Source organism: Ornithorhynchus anatinus, chromosome X1 (genome assembly GCF_004115215.2).
Source record: "Ornithorhynchus anatinus isolate Pmale09 chromosome X1, mOrnAna1.pri.v4, whole genome shotgun sequence".
NCBI classification, from domain to species: domain Eukaryota; kingdom Metazoa; phylum Chordata; class Mammalia; order Monotremata; family Ornithorhynchidae; genus Ornithorhynchus; species Ornithorhynchus anatinus.
In genome coordinates, this window is record NC_041749.1 from 48,826,811 (window position 1) to 48,847,430 (window position 20,620).

At 46.8% G+C, this 20,620-nt stretch overlaps 1 protein-coding gene across 9 annotated transcripts in view; it reads right to left on the reverse strand.

The window, feature by feature from the left end:
- The window catches only part of TMCC1 (transmembrane and coiled-coil domain family 1), a 280,809-nt gene that overhangs the window by 34,023 nt on the left and 226,166 nt on the right, over positions 1-20,620 (reverse strand). The gene's annotated exons all lie outside the window — the stretch shown is intronic.

The window sequence follows — 20,620 nt, forward strand, 5'->3', positions numbered from 1 at the left end:
GTGGTATTCCAGTAGGCAGCAGGTACAGTGCACCTTATCTGGGGCTCCTTTGCAGCTCCTCCACAGGCAGTCTGCAACTTAGAGACGTTTCAAGTTACAGTGTGGTCTCAGGAGGACTTGGTGCGTAGGAGATCATCAAGTTATACTGTGTGCCTGGGATAACACATGTGACAGCACATGCATCTGTAAATCGGGTATCTACAGTGACCATCAAGTGGCCACCCTTCTCTGAGTTCAGGGAGCAGGGTGCCATTTTGAGCCCCGTAGCTCAGTCTCCAAAAAGGTTCTCTACGGCACCTTCATTCGAGGTAGGTCCCAGTAACAGGAGTGGTCAGAGGGAACTGGACTCCTGATTACTTTGCTCTTGACTGGCTCTTTGCTAGGGTGTGGCTCAAGCTAGAATTGCAAATCGTTCTTAGCAAAAATGGAGAATTTTCATTTTCAGATCATTTTTCTGAATTGTCTCACCAGTGGATGAATAGACAATGCGCCTCTACCAGCTTTGGGCTGGGTCGTTATATCCCGGCTAGACTACTGTGTCAGCCTTCTCTCTGATCTCCCTTCCTCCTCTCTCGCCCCGCTCCAGTCTATTCTTCACTCCGCTGTCCGGCTCATCTTCCTGCAGAAATGATCTGGGCATGTCACTCCCCTTCTTAAACACCTCCAGTGGTTGCCTATCGACCTCCGCTCCAAACAAAAACTCCTCACTCTAGGCTTCGAGGCTCTATATCACCTTGCCCCTTCCTACCTCTCCTCCCTTCTCTCTTTCTACCGCCCACCCCGCACGCTCCACTCCTCCGCCGCCCACCTCCTCACCGTCCCTCGGTCTCGCCTATCCCGCCGTCGACCCCCGGGCCACGTCCTCCCGCAGTCCCGGAACCCCCTCCCTCCTCACCTCTGCCAAACTGATTCTCTTCCCCGCTTCAAAACCCTACTTAAAACTCACCTCCTCCAAGAGGCCTTCCCAGACTGAGCTCCTCTTCTCCCTCTACTCTCTCTACCACCCCCCCTTCACCTCTCCGCAGCTTAACCCTCTTTTCCCCCCATTTCTCTCTGCTCCTCCCCCTCTCCCTTCCCATCCCCTCAGCACTGTACTCGTCTGCTCAGCTGTATATATTTTCATTACCCTATTTATTTTGTTAATGAAATGTACATCGCCTCGATTCTATTTATTTGCCATTGTTTTTACGAGATGTTCTTCCCCTTGACTCTATTTATTGCCATTGTTCTTGTCTGTCTGTCTCCCCCCGATTAGACTGTAAGCCCGTCAAACGGCAGAGACTGTCTCTATCTGTTGCCGACTTGTTCATTCCAAGTGCTTAGTACAGTGCTGTGCACATAGTAAGCGCTCAATAAATATTATTGAATAAGAATAATTTTACCAGTGGGAGTCTTGGGTCCTTTATTATGCGCCAGATGACATCTCGAGAGGTCTGTGAGCATTTGAGGTTGTTGGTACACGATCTTGGGGACCATCAGATGCTTGTGTCAGAAAAAAATTCACAAGACTAACTTGGTATTCCTAGGTTTCACTCAACACATACTCATCAAGAGGCAATTTTCTGGGGTAGCTGAGAAGGGGAGGTGCCATCTGGCATACACACAAAACAGAAATTGCTGAACCAAGGCTAGAATCTAACTGTTCATTAGCAACAGGAAATAAGAGGCACATGGAGAAAGCTGACTTTCCACGCGATGCTATCTACATATTGGCCAGTTGCTCTAAACAGCAACTGTGGAGCAAAACTTAGCAGTCAGAGTGACCAGCCTCACAGCCCACGCGTAAATTCTACATTTTGGAAAAGGTGTGATGTGATGGTAGCAAAACGCTGAATACAAAACATCATGCTCTAGATTGTATTTAGCATATGCTCACTGGGTAGATATTTTGACTAGATGCTCAGTGATTCCCCAACGGTGTATTTACCCTAATGAGCTGGGGACTACCATGGAAAAGAGAGCCTGGGGCTAGAGAATTTGTTATCAGGAGGCTGTGGGGCACTAGATAGCTTGCTCTGGGTCTTAAAGCATGTAGGCTAGGCTCCTTATCGGTGGGAGTTGGAATATACGCAGACTGTGCAGTGACACCTCCTGATCACCAGAGAGCAGCAAGAATGATCTCCCCCGCATTCTGACAAGGCTGTAGATCAATCGTATTTAATAATAATGCTACTTGTTCAGTGATTATTATGTTCATTCATTCAATCATATTTATTATTATTATTGTTAACAACAACAATAATAAATATGATTACCATGTTCATTCATTCAATCATATTTATTATTGTTGTTAATAATAATAATAATAATAATGGTATTTGTTAAGCACTGACTATGCGTCAGGTACTGTATTAAGCACTGGGGTGGATACAGGCAAATCGGGTTGGATACACTTCCTGTCTCGCAAAGGGCCCACGGTCTTATTCCCCATTTTACAGATGAGGTAACTGAGGCACAGAGAAGTGAAGTGACTTGCCTAAGGTCACACAGCAGACAAGTGGCAGAGTCGGAGTTAGAACTCATGACCTTCCGACTCCCAGGCCCGTGCTCCATCCACTACACCATACTGCTTCCCCATTGGGCGCTTACTGGGTGCAGAGCACTGTATTAGGCGCTTGGGAGAGGGCAATACAACAGTAAACACATTCTCTGCCCACAGTGAGCTCACAGTATGTGTCAAGCACTGTCCTAAGCGCTGCGGTAGATACAAGCTAATGAGCTGTGAGCTATGTCCCACAGTCTTAATCCCCATTTTACAGATCAGGTAAGTAATGCACAGAGAAGTGAAGTGACTTGCCTTAAGGTCACAGAGCAGACAAGTGGCAGAGCTGGGATTAGAACCCAGGTCCTTCCGACTCCCAGGTCTGTGCTCTATCCACTAGGCCATGCTGCTTCTCTGAGCGCTTGGTGTGTGCAGAGCATTCTACTTAGCGCTTGGGAGATTACAACATAACAATATAACAGTTGGTAGACACGTTACCTACCCACATGGAGCTTACAGTCCAGGGGAGGAGGGAGGAGGGCGGGGCTACAGACATTAATATAAATATGTACATAAGTGCTGTGGGGCTGGGAGGGAGGGGATGTATATAGGGTCCAAGTCAGGGCAACGCAGAAGGGAGTAGGAGAAAAGGAAAAGAGGGCAATCTTCTTGCTGTTCCTCATTCCTCCTCTGCTTATCCTTGTTACTTATCAGTTCAGACAGAAATTTGGTGGCTTTGGGAAGCACAACCTGATCCCGGAGTTTCATTAGGGGTAGGGGTGGATCTATGTAGGCAGGGGTGCTGCTCCTGCCCCCGGTATGAATAATTGACGAATCCTCTGCCAGGCTCCCTTGCTAGGATTTCATTTTAGAGCCCAGCAGGGGGTCGGGAAAGCCCACAGGCAATAATTCTGGTATTTGTTAAGCGCTTACTATGTGCCAGGCACTGTACTAAGCACTGGTGTGTGGAACCCTAGGCTCGGGAGCCTGTGGTCGGCAGGGCAGAGTCCAACCCAGGGGTGCTTGAGTTCAGTCTCGGTCCACGTGGGGTGTAATGCAGCAGGGCTGTACGTTGGAAGGGCTTGGTGCCACCACGGTTATACTGCAATATAACCTGCAATACAGGATAGGTCTGTACTGACTTGGGTGGGCTGGGTCAGACCTGGACTTCTGGACCGTTCTAGATTCCTCCTGATTCTAAGTGGCTCTCTGGGCCCCTAGCCCCAGAAAACACAAATAATAGAGACAGAAAGAAAATAACGTGAACCGCAATCCCTCGGCCGGGTTGCTTTCAACTGTCCCTCTCAGACTACGGGGCTGCGCGTGGGACCCCGGTTCGTTTCTGAAACTCCTCGATCAATTTCTATTTTAGGTTGATATAGCATATTTTCGTCAAGAAGCTCGACTGAACTGTAATCACTATATCCCTTTTTCTCATGAGGTTCCCACTATATGATGGAATGGAGACCCTGGAGAGTTGTGAACTGGGAGCTTTGCAAGCCTACGTCCTGTGAATGCCAACCCAGTAGGCTGTGTTGGTGGAACCTCACTGTGAAGAGCTTCGGCTAAGAAATCTCTCAACTAAATCCAGTCTCCCTTTCACACCATGACCTTTCATTCCAGACCAAAGTCTCCTTAGCACCAACATTAGCATCTATCTAGGCTGCGCTGAGAAATAAACTGTTTAGTTTACATACTTTCCATATCAATGAGAAGCATTGCCTCAGCTTTTTTCTTTTTTTTTTTACCCTCGCCAATTCCTGTAGTTTCCATTCCCCTGGCAGAATGCCATAAATTTCAGTAATGCTGGGGTGACCTACAGGATGGGGAAATTCAACAGGGGAAACACAGATTTATTTTCAGCATTAAAGCGAACGTTTCAAATCCCTCCCTAGGGCTTAAATTTTTTTCAGAACCCTTGCTTATTGTGGCTAAAGAAAAAAATAAGCACAAATTGATTTTTTCTGGCAAAGAACGGTCCGATCATCTTCCAACTAGGCGATGCTTAGAAATGACAAATTTTCAGCCCCCTCAATAAGAGTAGTGGAAGAAGTAGCATTTATTGAGCACCCACTGGGTGCGGCACAACTGGATTAAGCGTTTGGGAGAGTAGGTCACAACAGAATTAGCAGACACGTTCACTGTCCATTGACATGCTTACAGTCTAGGGGGGAGGCAGATGATATAAACATAAACAGATGATATAATATAAATTTCTGATAATTTAAAGATATGCACGTAAGTTCTTTGGGGTTGGGGGATCTGGCCCGGCAAGAGGAAAAGTCCCCTGATATCTTGTTCTCTTGATCAAGGGGATTTTCCGTGACAACTCAGCTCAGAACAAAGCCGGAGGTCAATTTTTTGTGTCACGTCCCAAGGGAGACAAAACTCCCGGACCCACACGCCCTGTCTCAGCTAATGTGTGAATATTCTTTGCCAAAAGGGATCAGTCGTAACAGCCGCCACGGCTCCCATGGGGCCGTCGCCTTGCCTGGTCCGACTGATATCCCCTTTCCCGCAGCATGCCCAGGTCTACCCGGTCTCTGTCAGTGCCACAGAGCTCAGCGAAGAAACCTTGGGGTGGCTCTTTGAGGAGGGGGACTGTGAATGGGAGCAAAACTGCAAGGTGAAGCAAGGAGGCGGGGAAAGGGAGCGGCAGTGTGCAATTTAATGACACCACGCACAGCACGGCACACTGAAACCACGTGAAGTGCTGTGTGCATACGGGACGACCTAATCCACCGGGCAGAATGGGGATGGGGAGGTGGGCGGATTGCCCCCTGGATGGGGAGGTGGGCGGATTGCCCCCTTGCTGTGCGAGGCGGCTTTATGCCTGAAACTTGGTCCTATCCAAAGGCTGGTTGTCGCCAAGGGTGCTTCCCTCTTTCAGCCCCTTATCCTCTGGAATTAATGTTCCGCCACATCCGGCAACAGGTGACAACTGGTCCCACAGATTCACTGAGGAGAGATTTCGATGCCGAACAGAGGAACGGTAAGGTGATTCCCCGTGGTGGCTGCCTGGGGGTCCGGGGCATCTGAAGGGCACAGGCACTAACTCCATAGGGGTAAGGAGGGGCGATTGCTCCCACGGGATTATTACCGAAAGGGTGAAGCCATTAGCTAATGGCTTTGGCCTTCCAGCTCTCTGGGCAGCACCTACTGCAGCCTGCTCCTGGGAGCCAGCAAAGGACCTGAGATGGAGCTGTCCCCTTTTAAATGGGGTCTAAAAGCCTGCTGGATAGTCACTCCATTCAGAGTTCTGGGGCCCTGCCAGCAGTCTGTGCTAAAAGATGAGACAACCTTGGAAGTGCTAAGTTCATACTACCCGAGGCTTTGTTTGTTGCCTATGGAAATTTTCTCTTTGAGACTCTAGGATGACAAGCCAAGTCACACCAACCAATTTTTTTTTCACAAAGAGGAGGAGCTTATTGGGGAGGCTGATCGTTTGAGCCAAACCATTACAACAGAAATATTACCAATCATTAATACGGTATTGGGTAAGCGCTTCCTACGTGCCAAGCACTGTACTAAGCACTGGGATAGATATAATCAGGTAGGACACGGTCCCTGGCCCACATTGCGGCCACCGGCGGGAGAACAGTTATCGGATCCTTATTTTACAGAAGTTAAGTGACTCGCCCAGGGCCACCCGGCAGGTAAGCAGCAGAAAACTCAGGCCTCCGCTCTCTCCACTAGCACGGGCTAGTGGTGATTTGACTTGAGACGAGAAGAGGCGAAGCGCCACACAAGCACACAGATATCACTTAAGTGACTAATGTATGTTGACTTGTTCATAACCTGGTGAAATTAAACCTCAGAGCTAAGAAGGAAATCACACACCTGTGAGTACTTGCTATGGCAAACTCCACTTCCTTGGAGAATAACGAAGGGTTAACGTATGCCACCCCTAATCTGACATCATTAAGCAGTACTCCTGCCTTTGCTAGCCTCCTCCTGAAAAGCCAACCAAATACCCAAATCTATTCCGTGAAAAAAACGGGGGAATAACAATAATATTAATAATAATAATAGTAATAACTATGTGCCAAGCACTGTTCTAAGAGCTGGGGTAGATACAGGGTCATCAGGTTGTCCCACGTGGGGCTCATGATCTTAATCCCCATTTTCCAGATGAGATACCAGAGGCACAGAGAAGTGACCTGCCCAAGATGTCATAGCAGACAAGTGCGGAGCCGGGATTAGAATCCATGTCCTCTTACTCCCACGCCACTCTCACTCCTGCCACTAGGCCATGCGGCTTCTCACACTGCAGTATTTGTTAAGCTCTTACTATGTGCCCAGCAGTGTCCTAAGCACTGGGGTAGATACAGGTTAATGGGGTTGTCCCACACGGGGCTCACAGTTTTAATCCCCATTTTACAGACGAGGTAACAGAGGCACAGGGAAGTCGAGCGGCTTGCCCAAGGTCACACAGCAGACAAGTGGCAGAGCCTTGATTAGAACCCATGTCCTCTGACTCCCAAGTCCGTGCCCTTGCCACTAAGCCACGCTGCTAACTGAAGTCCAGTGAAGGAGGGTCACTAGATTTGAAGGCCAATCAATCAACCAAAAGCATTTACTGCACGCCCGCGTGCAGAACGACGTACTAAGTGCTTGGGAGAGTAAAAGAGAATTAATAATAATAATAATAAATAATGTTGGTATTTGTTAAGCGCTTACTATGTGCCGTGCACTGTTCTAAGCGCTGGGGTAGACATAGGGGAATCAGGTTGTCCCACGTGGGGCTCACAGTCTTAATCCCCATTTTACAGATGAGGGAACTGAGGCACAGAGAAGTTAAGTGACTTGCCCACAGTCACACAGCCGACAAGTGGCAGAGCTGGGATTCGAACTCATGAGCCCTGACTCCAAAGCCCGTGCTCTTTCCACTGAGCCACACTGCTTCAGCTGCTACTTCAACTTCAATTAGTAGATATGACCCCTGCCCTCCAGGGTCTTACTGGGGAAACCGACATGAAGATAAATTATAGTTAGGAAGGAGCAAGAGAGTATTAAAGAGATGTACCTAAGTGCTATGGGGGGAGGAGTGAAGTGTTGAGGTGGAGCAGAGATCTTGAGCAGGCAGTTGGGGGATTATGAAAGTGGGAGATGAGAAATGAACTGGGGAAGGACTCCCGGAGTGAAGCAGCATGGCTTAGTGGCAAGAGCCCGGGGTTGGGAGTCACAGGTCATGGGTTCTAATCCCGGCTCCAACACTTGTCAGTTGTGTGACTTTGGGCAAGTCGCTCAACTTCTCTGTGCCTCAGTTACCTCATCTGGAAAATGGGGATTAAGACTGTGAGCCCCATGTGGGACAACCTGATTAGCTTGTATCTACCCTAGCGCTTAGAACAGTGCTTGGCACAGAGTAGGCTCTTAACAAATACCATCGTTATTATTATTATTAGGTGACTTCAGAAGGGCTCTGAAGATAGAGCTGTGGTCTGGCAGATATGAAATAGGAGGGAGTTCCAGGCATGAGCAAAAGGCTACAAATCGAAAGACTTTATGAGGGAGGGGAGAATATATAATCTGATCCAAAGAGATAACCTGATTCTTCACTGTAATCCAGATGTAAATATACAGACCAGGCACCCTGCTGGGGGGGAAAAAAAAAATCAACACTTGCTTATTCACTGCTTCCTGTTTCTCAGATGTCCCAACACTAAATGGGAGGTGAAAGGTGATCAGGACAATACACTGGGAAGTAGAGAGGGATGCAGGGCTGGTGTGGATTTGTATGACTCTCCTCTTACCAAAATGGCCTCGGGAAGCCAGGTGGCCCTAAGAGGAAGATGTCCACTGCCCAACCCAGCCCTACAATCAGCCAATGGTATTTATCAAGCGCTTACTGTGCGCAGGGCACTGTACTGAGCACGGTACTAAGCACTTGAGAGGGTCTCCACCTCTTTGTAAGGCTGATATAATGTATCCACAGGGATTCAGGTTGTGACTAATCCATCTCCTCCTGCTCACTTTCGGGAGTTAGAGCACTTAGCTATCTGTCTCTCCCCTGGGCACTACTCCTGGGAAAGAAATGGTCAGAGAGATTTTTTTTTTTTTTTAAGCAGCACTCATCTCAGTGAGGTCAGGGGAAGATGGACCAGTGCGCTTAAAAACCCAAAGAAATGGGATCCAAATTACAAGTTCTCAAGCTCTATATTTTCACTACCTTGAATGCAACAGTCCCAGCAACTCATCAACTGTCCCTTCTTTGCCAAGACAAAGGAAGCCAAACCTTAAGACTCGTCATGTGAACATCGGCTAAGACAAGTGAAATCAAAACCTCTGGCCCTTCTCTCCCTTAAGGTCGGTTAGAAAGATCTCTCAGTTCTCTCATTGTTTTTACTTTAACGGAAGTTGACAAATTAATGGTTAAAAAGAAATGCTTCCTATTAGCAAAGTGGACACTTCAAAGACAGAATGACTAGGCAAAGTTAGAATTCAGATTAACTGAATATCGTAATAACAACTGCCTAGTAATGGGCAGTGTGTACTGCAGCGCCGGATAGAAATCTCAACGCAAATGCCCACCATGCCCAGCTACCAAAATAGCAGGCGCCTGCATTCCATCTTCTGTTTCACCAACCGCGTCTCAGCCTATTGCCGTTCGATAACAATAGCTCTAAGAGGAGGGAGCTCGTTTCCCTTCCCACTTCGGAACGTAAATGAGACCGACGACGAGATGATTATCGCTGTTCATTAGAGGAGAGGAGAGGGGATGGGTGCCTCTTAAATTGATATCTTCACCAATGGGAATTCCTAGCTGCCTGTTCACTGTGTCCAGGACCAAAAAAAAAAAAAAAGGAAAAAAAACTTTGCATTCACCTTTGAAGGTTATAAGCGAAGACAGCAGTCACGCCTTCCTCCCCACCCAAATGACATGATTCCACAATATGCGTCGTCCTTCCTACATGCTAGTTTAAAGACCCCAGAAATAATATAATAAAAAAAACCAAGCAGAAAACACACTCATTTATCTTACCAAAAACCCCGGTAGGACAGTCAGCTGCTATTGCTAGTCACAAAGCTCATCCTTCATTTCTGCACTGCCAGAACCAGCTTGGATCTTGAATACAAATCACAGCCTTTGCTTGGATAGAAGGCCCCTTCCATACGTTTCCAAACGGTGGAGGAGCTGGGAGCTGGTGTGTCACAGCTGCACCTGGAGGGCCACAGCCTTGTTTTCCAAGAAGAATGCTGCAAATGAGGGCAGGAGCTACTGGGAACGCACCTCCTACCGAGCGGAGCCAGACGCATTGACGCTCTCACGGTAGCTGCCCGAGCTTCTCACCTTCACAGAATCGGAGAAGTGCCTTTCGCAGCACACCCAGGTGCCGCCACACCACATAAACATCCCCGCCTGGACAATCCGCAGTGCGCGTCCCAGTGCTAAGTACGGCTGCCACTCTGTCTCCTGCCCCAAATCCCTGGCTCCCTACATCTGGAAACTTGAGAGAGTGAGCTCTGGATGCATGCTACATAAACAGAAAGCCTTTGCCAAAAACAAGTATCCCTGTGTGTATGCAGAGAGCTCCAGAGTTGCTAATGCAAATGAACAGTTTGAGTCCGAGAAGGCAGACAGTATCTGTTCTCTTCTCCAGCTGTGAGCATCTTCTTATAGAGAGACAAAAGCGTCAGACTGGTTAAATTTAAAGGTACAGAACATTCATATTATCATTTAGACATACATACACACACTCAAGAGTCTAATGCAGCTTTGAGACAGGCAGGAAGGCAAATCACTAATAACTTAATACCACTCGCACACCTCAGTTTGACATACACTAAGAGATGGAAAGCCCCAGCCCACGGTATCACAAGCTTGAAAAAATCACTAGGAGAAATGGACTTGGCTCTCGAGCTTTCCTTTCTTTCTGTGAGTGACTTGCAAAATCAGGGCTCACGGTGTTGCATCATTCAAGGGAAAAATGGGGGGAAAAAGTTCAAAACTCCAACTTGTGTACCATCTGTGAAGCTTCTAAATCACTGAGCACAGAGGGGGACGTGCTTCAGCGGGGATGTGCCCACTTATTCCTAAAGCCATAGCGGGACTGTATTTCTCAGCCCTCTTTTCTCTCCCATGCCCAATTTCCTCATATCTTACCATCCACCCTGCATCGACATATACAAAATTAGAAATATTACTATCTGGGTTACTGCCTGTAGCAGTATGGCGTAGTAGATAGAACATGGGCCTGGGAGTCAGAAGGTCATGGGTTCTAACCCAGGCTCCGCCACTTGTGTGTTGTGTCACCTGGGGCAAGTCACCTAACTTCCCTGCGCCTCAGTTTTCTCATCTGTAAAATGGGGATTAAGAGCGTGAGCCCAACGTGGGACAGGGACTGTGTCCAACCCAATTTGCTTGTATCCACTCCAGTGCTTAGTACAGTGCCTGGCACACAGTAAATTCTAAGTACCATCATCATTATTATTATTATTATTACTGGCTCAGTTGCTCTGTTTTCTTGTTGAGAAGCAGCTTGGGCCTAGTGGATAGAACACGGGTCTGGGAGTCAGATGGACCTGAGTTCTAATCCTGACTCTGCCACCTGTCTGCTCTGTGACCTTGGGCAAGTCACTTCACTTCTCTGGGCCTCAGTTACCTCACCTGTAAAATGGCGATTAAGACTGCGAGTCACATGTGGGACATGGACTTTGTCCAACCTGATTAGCACTCAGTACAGTGTCTGGCACATAGTAAGCACCTAACAAATGCCACTTTGAAAAAACACACACAAAAAATCACATCTCAAGGACCCAGCCCCAGTGCAAGGGAAAGGTGAGAGTGGGACAAGCTCAGCTGGGGGAGAAAGGTTGGAGCGGAGGACGGTGCAGCCAGAGAAAAACAGCAGGAGCGTGGGGGGGGGCGGGGGGGAGGCATGAAGGGCATGGGGTTGAGGGAACTAAATGGGAGTGGCTGGCAGCCCAGCCAAGGAAAGATAGTGGGAATGGTGGGTTAGTATCAAAGCTTCAAATGGCAATGGATGCCCCCTTTGACCTGGTAATAACAATATTTATAATTGTGACAGTTATCAAGTGCTTATTATGTGCCAAGCATTTAACTAAGCGTTGGGGCAGATAAAAGATAATCAGGTCCCACATAGGGCTCACAGTTGAAGTAGGAGGGAGAACAGGGATTGGATCCCCATTTTGCAACTGAGGGAACTGAGGCACTGAGAAGTGAAGTTACTTGCCCAAGGTCACACGGCTGACAAGTGGCAGAGGCCCGTGCTCTTCCCATGCTGGTACTGTGGGCGAACGACAACTGGGTTGACTCTGTCTGCCCCTCTCACTATTCTGTACTCTTCGATTGGGTCCCTTCTCAACCCGTGCCTTTCCTCTGTGAAGAGTCCTATATTTTTAAATTGCTCTCTTTGAGAAGCTGCGTCACCTCCTTGATTGTACTGTATTATTAGCCTTCCTAAAAATGACACAACCGGAACTACAGGTGTGGGGGTGTCATGGTTTCATACAGTGGCAAAATCGTGTCACCCTAGTGGCAGGGCTTGGTGCTTCGGGTTAGAAACCGACCACTGAGCCAACAGAACAGAAACCCAAGACTAGTAATTTCTGATCTCAGTTTTGCTCCTGTATCACCACCATTAAAGCATGCTTCCTGAGCACCCAAAATGCTCTGCAGCAGAACCAAGCTTCCCAAGGGCCTGCCCTGAAGGGGTTGAAGATAAATTACTTGACTACCGCTCTAGTACCTTCGTAGAACAGGGCCCAGGCTGTAATACTAATCTGCTGAAATCTGTGGAGGGGAAGGACAATGTGAGCAATGATTCCATAAATGATTGGAAGACACTGAGCGACAAAGATATTAAAAATGACTGGTAATAAAGTTTCAAGCTGAAGCCGCTTAAGCTATTTTTGTAAAACTACAAAAACTTGGGTTTAGGAAAAATGGTGCTGAAGTCCTCAATCAATGGAATTTATTGAGTGCTCACTGTGTGCAGAGCACAGTACTAAGCGCTCTGTGCAGCAGTTTCTCCTATAATGCAGCACAATGAGCCCAGACGGGCTCACAGAACCAGAAGAACGTTCACTGACTTCCCTTATCGTGTTCTAGCCAAAACTGGTATTGAAAACTCATCTTGTGGCAGAACTTAGTGTATCTGGAAAGGAGAGAAGGGACGTGAATCAGTTCAGCGGTTTGCTTTCAAAGAACCTTCTCACTGTGATGACTCCTGTGCCACTGCAGAACTGGAAGCCTGAACCAACAGCATGAGAAGTAGGGCAGATTCTGCCTTGAAATCAGAGATCAGAAGGAGGCGGTGTGGTCTGGTGGAACAAGTGCAGGACTGGGAGTCAGGAGCCTTGGGTTCTAATCCTATCTAGCCTGCATCTGACCTCCTACATGATTTGGGGCTTCCTCATCTGTAAAATGAGGGATAAGATACCTGCTCTCTCCACTTCTACTGTGAGAACCGCGAGGGACAAAAACTGTATCCGATCTGATTATCCGTATCAACCCTAGCACATAGGACGGGGCTTCAGCGCCTAGAAAGTACCTAATACTGTATTATTATTAGACACCAGGATTGTGGCCAGGGACTGTGACTGTTTATGGTTGTATTGTACTTTCCCAAGCGCTTAGTTCAGCTCGATAAATATGACTGAATGCATGAATCTCCGCGGTGTTCTCCGGTTATGAGTTAAGCAAGCCGGGCTGAAAGGTAACCCAAACCACTCTGGAAGGACTAAAAGGAATGCAAGGCAGAATCCTTTACTCTTGAAATCCCTTCCCCCTCTGTTTAAATTTTGATGTTCTGGGCTGTGATTCTCCTAAGCGAAGTAAACAACTGAGAACCTCAGAAGTCTTAAGATCTATTAGATATGATTCCCAAACTAGCCTCAAAAATTGGGACTGGTAGGCTTAGCTGCATGGCAATACTTGGGCCTTAGTAAATGTAAAACTATCCAGGCCCAGTTTTCACCACCTGCATCTCATTAAATTAAGTATACAATAAGGGTGTGCCTTAGAATTGCTTCCTGATCACAAATAGTACCTTCCCACACTTCCTCCCCAACCCCTGCCCAATCATTAATTGCCCCAGTTTAAATATTTCCCAACACAACCCAAAGCCAATACAAATGGGTGATTTCACCCCAGGTAGACATCTGAATATTGGGTGCCTTGCCCCCCACTCCCGGCCTCAAGGTACCTTCGACATATTGCTGGGCTCTAGATGCAGCCCCGTCTCCTGGCAAACACTGGCCTACTGGGCTTTTGCCAATTCCAGAAAGCCCATTAGATGTTGCTGCAATCATGCCTTTTTGCCAGGAAGCACTCTGAATGATAGAGAGTAAATCCTCCATTAATTACCCTCTGTAGGAGTGGTCATCACTTAGCATCCTATGGTCATTTTCAGAATTGTGGCTGTCCTACAAAGTGGGAATAAAGTGTTCTGTTGAGATGTTTTGAAGCTGCTGCACTTTCCAACAGTACTCTGAGATCTCGGCGAATAAACAGCATCACTTTTCTGTAGGTTCTCAAGTGGCTTATAATGGGTTCCTTTGCATTTTTCCACCTGCCTAAAAGCAGATTAGGTGCATTAGAGCCCTGAGCAGACCAAGCCCTGGCCCAGCCTTGAACCAGGTTCCCTTCTCGTATAGCTGTCCCCAGGCATAAGGGGCTTTGCAGTTCCAGGGAGGACACGGGAGCGTCCACAAGGACGTGATTTATTTCGGGCACTATGTGGTAGGATGCCTGTGGCCCAGCTGCCCCCTTTGGGAAGAGTCCTGGCCCACCTGCTGCCAGTCAAGGGGGGCTGGAAATGGGGGGCATGCCAGCTGGCCCAGGTTTGGCCCCTACTCCCACAGCCTGGTCCAGACATGCTGAGCCCAACATGTGCGGGGCTGACTCTAAGGTGCCTTCCTCCTGGTGCAGAGACATTCGGAACCGGTTCGAGGAACACCCAAAGCACCACGATAGGTCGCAGATTCAAAAACACAGAAGGTGGAGAGATGTCAGAAGAGCAGGAATGAGGGGAGTGAGAAGAATAGCACCATCTCCTCGTTCAAAATGAAGAATCGCCCTAGAAACATAATGCACTCGCCCAAGTGCTTAATGCAGTGCTCTATACACAGTAGGTTCTTAATAAATACAACCGATTGATTAAAGGAACCAAATACAGGAGGGTTTACTGGGAAGCACTGAATAAAATAGATATTTTTCCACTCTCTCTTTCTCATACACTTACAGCATTATTTTCCAGTTAAAGCTGTCCCTTTAACGGAGCACAGCAACTACCTAAAAACCAAATAACTCCATTCAAAGTGGTTTCATCTCAGTTTCAAAAAGATTGGAACCTGAGGTAGGAAATGTTAAAATGGAGAGAATCTGGTGTCATCCAGAAATTCAAATGACAGTCATCAACAGACCCAGAGGAATATGCCAGGCAGCTTCATAACAGAAAAGTCCTATTATATTGGGAATGAAAAAAAATTGGGCCCTTGGATTTAAATACTGATCCTGAAATAGAGGTAAAATTGCATTACAATACATAAAATATGTAGGTACCACTTCCTTGAATAAGGATCTAACAGGTTCTTTTTTATCCCCGTATGTTTTCAGACTCCTCATTCAATCAGAATGGAGATGGTCTTGAAAAAAAATCAGCTTTATTGAACAAGAGCTGTGATAGCCAAGAACACCTTTAACTGAGTCAAGGCAACAAAAGAACCTCACTCAGGAATGGGACTGCTCCTTATCCTGGAATGTCAGAAAAAAATTTAGTTCAATAATAATGGGCAAAATGAACCTATGGCACTTACGTAGTATTGCCACTACCAAGTAAATTGAGCCCATTCTCCAAAGACTAGAGACTAGAAAAGGTAAAGAAGCAACGTGGCCTAGTGGATAGAGCACGGGCCTGGGAGTCAGAAGGACCTGGGTTCTAATCCCTCTCTGCCATTTGTCTTTTGTGATACCTGGGACAACTGTGTGACCTTAACTTCTCTTTGTCTCAGTTACCTTATCCGCAAAATGGAGATTAAGACTGTGAGCCCCATGTGGGACATGGACTGTGTACAACCCGATTATCTTGGATCTACCCTGGCACTTAGTACAGTGACTGGAACATCGTATGCACTTGAACAAATGCCATAAAAAAAAAAGACTAAGGCCTGCTACTGCCATATGGAATTTAGAGTCATCATGTTGCTAGCTTCCAACTGCACGGTGTGAAGAGCCCCGGTGGGGAGGATTTGGGGACCCACAGAGAAAGAGAAGCTTCACCCTTGCAAACATTCTCTCTCAGAAACAGAGGTTCAAACCCAGATGTACTTCAAGGGGGTCTGGTGCTCTAATAAAGCTCTCAGACCACACAAGTCCAACTTTCACCATTAATGGGATGAATTCTCCAGTGCTTCCAAATCCATTTGGTAAGCACCTTTTCCGTCTCTCGCTCACCTTTACCTTTGTCCTCAATAATCACTCCCAACTAAACTATGCTCAGTGGCCAAAGAGCTTGTTGTGAGGCTCACTGCTGGTAATGCTGGATAATTGGCCAAATCCTCAATGAAACAGCAAAAAGACACATAGCCAAAGGAGAAAGAATAAGGGAAAAAAACCAAAACTCAGTACATCAATAAACATCTGTAGTAACATACAGGATATCCCTGAATGGACTTGTAATGGAAGCACTCCAGTTAAATTGCTTATTTTAGAACATAGCTCTTTGATATTAATGAAAGCATCTTATCCGCTCCAACCATTTCAACCTAGCAAGTCCCTAATTACATTAGCCTTTGTTTGGCAGCAGCCATTTTCTTCTTTCCGTTTAATCCAATAGTGTAGAAGCGCATGACAGTAGGAGAGTAGAAAAAGGAGAAAGCCAAGAGCTGGAAAGGGGCTTAAATATTTTTGGGGATTACAGTTAAACAAGGCAAGGCATCTTTCCAAAGTACCAATTAGTTCAGAAACGAGGGCAGAGGCTTTTGCATAATGCCAGAAGTCATGAGGGTGTTAGAACTATGCAGTGCTAGGGAATTGGGAAGACAGGGAATATCAGGAATACGGTACTAAATGCTCCAGAGAATACAACAGAATTTAGTGGACACGATTCCTGCCTATAACGAGCTTACAGTCTAGAGGGGGAAAGAGGCATTAATATAATTTCTTATATATAGTTTAATATATGTGCATAAGTGTTGGGGGCAGGGTGAATATCAAACACCCAAAGGTCACAGTTCCAAATGCATAGAACACAGAAGGGGGGGGGGGGGAGGCTCAACTGGGGAAGGTTTCTTGGAGAAGATGTGACGTTAACAATGCTTTGAAGGTGGAGAGAGTGGTGGTCTCTGGTGCAGAGCAATAAAACACCGACTACCGAGATTAGAAAGCCGACAAGAATTCCACCTGCCAATGAAAGGGTGAGGGGAAAAAAAAATCACTGGCAGAAACTGAAAGGTCCAAGGTCCAGGGTCAAATTGGTGACTGTTGCACTTATTGAAGCTCTTTCCTTTTTACCTGAAAAGGCTTCAGATGGGATGCCCTGAAGTCCCATTTTAGGTCCAAGTAGAGGGACGGAGCCCCTCGGCCTCACTCCCTATTCCGACTAAACTGGCTCTTCTGGATCACCGACGGGGGTTGCTGATGTAGCTGGACGTGCTTTCGTCCGGCCGTGGCAGTAACTCCTCCGCGGCCCTGAATCTGCCACCGTTCAATAGTGTTACCAGGCGCAGGGCACTGCACTAAAAGCACCCGGTGGGTCAGTTTCAACATGGCCAAGGCTACCTGCCTCACTTTACCACTGCCTTCCTCACCGTTACCACTCGCTGATGCCTCTGCCTGCCGGCAGTGGTGCGGCTCGGGTGGGTGGCCAGACAGGCAGTGGTGGCTGGCATCTGGAGGTGGCACAAAATGGAGATGCCGGTTCCTTCCCCGCCCCACCCAAGGTAACCAAACATCATTGTTCTTAGGAGACAAGGAGGCCAACTTCAATTTTAACTCTCATCCAAAATGCAGCACTCTCAAGTAAGAGGATTTCCAACACAAGACCCAAAGGTAAGAGCGTCACCTAAATGAATCATGAGGCTATGATCCTAAATCTCTCATCAGTCCCTAGCTTCTAGGTAGACTGAAACCCACCCAGCAGTAATGATTTTGAAGCCATCTATCCTTTTTTTTTTCCGTTTCAGACAAAAGATAAGTAATCATCTTCCCCTTAGAGGAAAATGGCATTTTAAGCATCCATCAGGTCGCAGACTCATGTCCATGGATCAGCCAGTCAAGAGGCTTTTATGCTATGCATGCCTCAATTTGTTCTTTCTGAAAGGACTTCTAGACAAGAATGATTTGAGGAGTTTAATTAGATTAAAAATTAATTTAATAACCAGACATGACTTGGCTTCAATACTGAACACTTAATTTTCTACCGGACTGCACAATGACCTCATTTTAGCCACTTCTGCATTTTCTTATGAATTTTTAACTTACTATTTTTCAGGCAGCCTTCAGGCTGGCAGGGTCTCTGGATGGTTCCTTCTCTACGTTCCATCCAAAAGGGATGCAATCCACAAATAGAGTAGTCAATAAGGTGAAAATTGACAAAGGAGATATAGGGACTCTCCGGAGGAAAACAAAATGCCTCCTTTTCAAACTCTCTTCAGGGCTTGATGCCAAACTTCATCTCCTTTTCTGCTTACCTTGATTCTTCCCCCCTCACACACCCCCACCCACCCCCAGAAAAAGAAACTGCACACTGGCCAACCTAATTAGAAACCACGGAGCAGTACAATAGGCAAATTGGGATGAATAGTTTTGCAGAGAGAACTGGGAATCTTAACCAATGCATAGCAAATTGCACCTACTGACCTTTGTCAAAACCAAATAAAGGTGGGGAAGAATCATCATCAGTGGCTACCTCAATCAAGCATACGTACTGAGCGCTTACTGTCTACAGAGCACTCAGTAGGTAGCACAGTCGGTAGACACATTCCCCGCCCACAACAAGCTTACAGACTAGAGGATGAGCTTATTTTCTATCTGAAAGTAAAATAAGTGACTCGGCCCAAACCATTCTCGCAGAAAATCAATTGCCAAATTACTTACATTTTCCTCAAGCTTTTAAATGAATGCAAAACTGCCAGCTATTCAGGAGCGAATCTGTTTACTCGGATTCTCAGAACCCTACGTAGACCGAACTTTCTTTGGATTTCATATCTGAGTGAGGATTGGCTGGACTCTGGATTTCTGATCGCCAATTGTGAAATTCTGAGCGAAAGAATTTGGGAATATTTTTGGCCCCTCAAATCTACTTAACACACACAGTAAATCTGGGCAGATTACTAAGGTAGTGGAGATAATAATAATGATAACAATAATAACAACAATAACGATTGTGGTATTTACTAAGTGCTTACTATGCGTCAAGCACCATACTAAGCCCTGGGGTAGATACAAGACTGGGGTAGATACAAGATAACCAGGTCCCAACATGGGGTTCATAGTTAATGTAGGCGGGAGAACAGGTATTGAATCCCCATTCTGCAGATGAGGGAACTGAGGCCCAGAGAAGTAAAGTGACTTGCTCAAGGTCACCCAGCAGACAAGTGGCAGAGCCGGGATTAGAACCCAGGTCCTCTGACTCCCAGGCCTGTGCCCTTTCCGCTAGGCCACGCTGCTTCTCTGATTGCTGGTGCTGCAGAGGGTGTGGAGGGGGAGGAGAAAGAGAGGAGTAGGGCTATTCCACCACCTTTTCCAAAGGAGAACTGGTTAGTTCCTGTACGAGTTTCCATAAGCTGGGGGTATCAACATGCAACACTTGACTAGCATCTCCCCCTCTCCATTGGTATTTCCAATGAGAAGATTTGGCACACCAGCAATTTTGAGTTTGGATCTGGATTCTACACCCGGCTCTGCCCCTTGCCTGCTGGGTGACCTTGGGCAAGTCACTTCTCTGTGCCTCAGTTTCCTCATCTATAAAATAGGGAGTAATGTCTGTTCTCCTTCTCCTCTAGACCGTAAGCCTCAAGTGGGCTGGGGCTCCGTGCCAAGCTGCTTATATTCTATCCTCCCGATGTATAGTACAACTTGACAGACGCCACAATTATACCTCTGGCTTAAGCCAGTGAGACTATGAGAAAGAACTGGTAGCTGAAGGAAAGAGCATTCAACTTGGCTTGCAAGCTGATCAAGGAATGAAAAGGAAAATACTGATCCTCATCATTAGAATTTGAGTCCACACTGCGCAAAGCACTACCCCTAGGAAACGGAATGAGAAAGACATGGTCCCTGCCCTCAAAGAGCTCTACAGAGAGAAAAACAAAGCAATGGAAAAAGGCAACTGATACAAAACTATTTCTTAATTAACATCCCTAAACAAGCAAGTATGTAAATGTCCCTCCCGCCCTGGTCACTCCTCGCCATTAGGGCATTTTTCCTTCTAAAGGTGTGTGTCCCTCTCTCTTCCCTTGTCAAGTGGATCTGGGGTCTCTGCTAGTAAGATGGTATTTTGTGGGGGGTAGCCGGGGGGCGGGAGAAGGGAGGGGAGTCGGAGACAGGGAGGTGCAGACCCTTTCAGCTCTCTCCCATAGACATCCAGGACCTCCAGTAATTGGGATGGAAAGCCTATTGGGGTATCAGCTAGAAGAATGGAGATTTGTGTGAGGAGAAAAAGAATCTTTAGAACATCTCATACAAAAATCCGGTACTTCAACTCATTAGGAAACTTGAAATTCCATGATACACCTCTTTTTAGAGACGGACCAAGTTCTCAAGGAGGAGCCTGGCTCAAATCACACACGTGTATGCACCTCTTGCTCTGTGGCCATTTACTATTAACATTGAACCATCACTGAAAAGTAAATAGCTGATTTTACGAAGAGATGTGCTTCCAATTGGCACAAGGTCAACCGGATCTTCAGAGAGATTTTATTTTTCTCCTGTTCTGCTGCCTCAGAAAAAAGGTGGCAACGTGAGTAACTGCTTAGGACACTCAGGATTTCTGACAATGGGCGAAATGACAGTTGTGTCACGGCAAGAGGCTCCAGTTGTGATGTTCATGAAAACCGACTGACAACATAATGAGAAATCATCTCAAGTCTCGGTAAGGGCTGTTGACAAAATATCAAAATGACAACGCTTCAAGGAATTGGTATGTGCCGAGATGGGAGAGATATGCTCTC